Source organism: Pollicipes pollicipes, unplaced genomic scaffold (assembly GCF_011947565.3).
Source record: "Pollicipes pollicipes isolate AB1234 unplaced genomic scaffold, Ppol_2.1 Scaffold_6686;HRSCAF=7923_pilon_pilon_pilon, whole genome shotgun sequence".
NCBI lineage: Eukaryota > Metazoa > Arthropoda > Thecostraca > Pollicipedomorpha > Pollicipedidae > Pollicipes > Pollicipes pollicipes.
In genome coordinates, this window is record NW_023596921.1 from 4,329,476 (window position 1) to 4,332,030 (window position 2,555).

A 2,555-nucleotide genomic window follows, 5' to 3' on the forward strand; every position below is an offset into this window, starting at 1 on the left:
GCACTGATTTTGTGAAACTGCTCCAAGTACGTCATGGAAACCTGATCGGCTTCAGCGCCGACTTTGTGAAACTGTTCCAAGTATGTCATGTAAATCTGATCGGCTTCAGCACTGACTTTGTGAAATTGCTCCAAGTATGTCATGGAAATCTGATCGGCTTCGTCAGCACTAATTTTGTAAAACTGCTCCGAGTATGTCATGGCAATCCGATGGGCTTCTTCAGCACTAATTTTGTAAAACTGCTCCGAGTATGTCATGGAAATCCGATCGGCTTCTTCAGCACTGACTTTGTGAAACTGCTCCAAGTATGTCATGGATCTCGGGTTATGAGTCGCCACCGGAACGGATGTGTCAGCATAATCCGGCAAATACGGAATCCGGCTGCATAATTACAAGTCGGCTATTCGGCACCTAGTATTGTTTCGAGAACACTGGGCTTCGAAACCTGCGCGCATCACCGGATTTTCCGTCAGGGTCCGTCGCTGGACGGACATCGCCAGAGCGGAGGCGTCAAGCTAAAAAACCAATGCCTAGCCCCATCTGTGTTCCTCTCCAGTACCAACCACGGGCCGGACGCCCGTTCCATTCTGTCGGTCTGGTTATTAACGAAGTTGGCCATATGGCATTATCCCGCACATTCACGGACGAACTTGTGCCGTTACGACCTTTATCCCATACCTCCCTTGTCCCGCGCGATACTCTGGCAAAGAACCTTTGCTTCTTGCCATCTTCCTTCCGTGTGGACTAATCTATTACCACCTTAAGCCCGTGTGATTTTATCCCTAAGATAATTTGTTGTATATATATATATATATATATATATATATATATATATATATATATATGTGTGTGTGTGTGTGTGTGTGTGTGTGTGTGTGTGTGTGTGTGTGTGTGTGTATGCACACACTATGCACGAACGCATACATTTGCTCAGGATCTGCATCCGGCGTGATATTTCGTCATTGCAATATTGATCCCGTATGATCCTATCGCATGCCATCTGTATCACGTGTGATAATTTGAAAGTTGATGTTTTACTTACGATGTGATGTCATACGATCCTATAGCGGACGATCTTTCCCTCGGTTATCTCGTGTTGACAACTACAGGCGTTAGCACTGTGCAGAAAGCGTTATTGCACGGCCTCGGTCAGCTGCACCGTGATAGAGCAGAAATGAGCCATCAATTGACGAGATGTATGGCCTGAGCAGGTGATAAAGTCCGGGGTTAGTATGCGATGACCCGAAGTACGTTGTCCTAAGGACTATTCTTTAGGACTAAGCTTTATATGCACAACAGCATAAGCGATGCAAGATAACGCTGACCAAGCTGCATCAGTTGCCTGTTACCCTGACCTCAGTTGTCAAACAGTCGTAGGAGTCGAATTTTATTCCCGGAAAACATGTTTCCAAAATTTGATCGATATCTAGACAATGGGTGACATGAGCTAATTGCGTTTCCTAAAATATCATCACCTTGTCTATGCTAAGATAAAGCGCATCTGCACATGACAGCGCTTCGTGCTTCGTCTGTGACATAACATTTATCAGCTGTCTGGAACGGTAGTCATGCCCCTGACGAATCAGTCGCTAGTCGACCTATGAAAGGCGTCGCACCTCAAACGATCTTCATTATACACCATTTTGCCCGCTTATCGTATTTTGACTATGGGTGAATTTCAAAAGGCTGTTTACAGTTGAGTTCTCAGAAATCATGAGCATGAGTAAGAATCTCACAGGCTGCTTCTCGACGTCCAGCGTCATGCTTTTACAAGTTCAAGCTATTTTAGAAACCCTATTGGCCGTCGGAGTCTATATCATGGGGCGTTTGATCATGGTCACCTTTTATGTACGAGACTAGAAATATCACGATCCGGAGTATTTAGTCCGGACATCAAAACCTTCCCACCACCGCAAACTTCGTTTCTCGAAAGCTATCCACACAAATGAGGCGACCGTGATGGCTACATCTCTGTGCTTAGTGAATAAGCAGTGTTGCTCCGACCGTGATGGCTGCATCTCTGTGCTGGGTGAATCAGCAGTGTTGCTCCGACCGTGATGACTGCATCTCTGTGCTGAGTGAATAAGCAGTGTTGCTCCGACCGTGATGGCCGCATCTCTGTGCTGGGTGAATCAGCAGTGCTGCTCCGAACTCGGCCGGCCGGGCGGGAGAAGGCTTCACTGAGAGCTGCCACCATGCCAATGGCTGCGAGGGCGGACAGGCAGGTCCGAGACGACGTGTCTGTTTCCCTGGGGTATGGCGGCTCACTGGGCATTGATCCCGCTACAGTGGCGGCTTAGGATCAGATTACTTGGCAGCGCTGGCACGCCGTTGTCCGATGGAGACGCCCCTACGGCCAAGCTGAGCTGACCGGTGGTCCTTATGACCCAGCAATGGATGGAGACGATTTGCGAGCGAGTCCGCGGATCCCAGTTGGCTGTTGTGTTGTGGTCGCATGCATTATGAAATTGTGCCGAGCTGAGTGTCGGATATCACGGAGATGAGTGGCAGGTCTCTCTCTCTCTCTCTCTCTCTCTCCTCTCTCTCGCTCTATC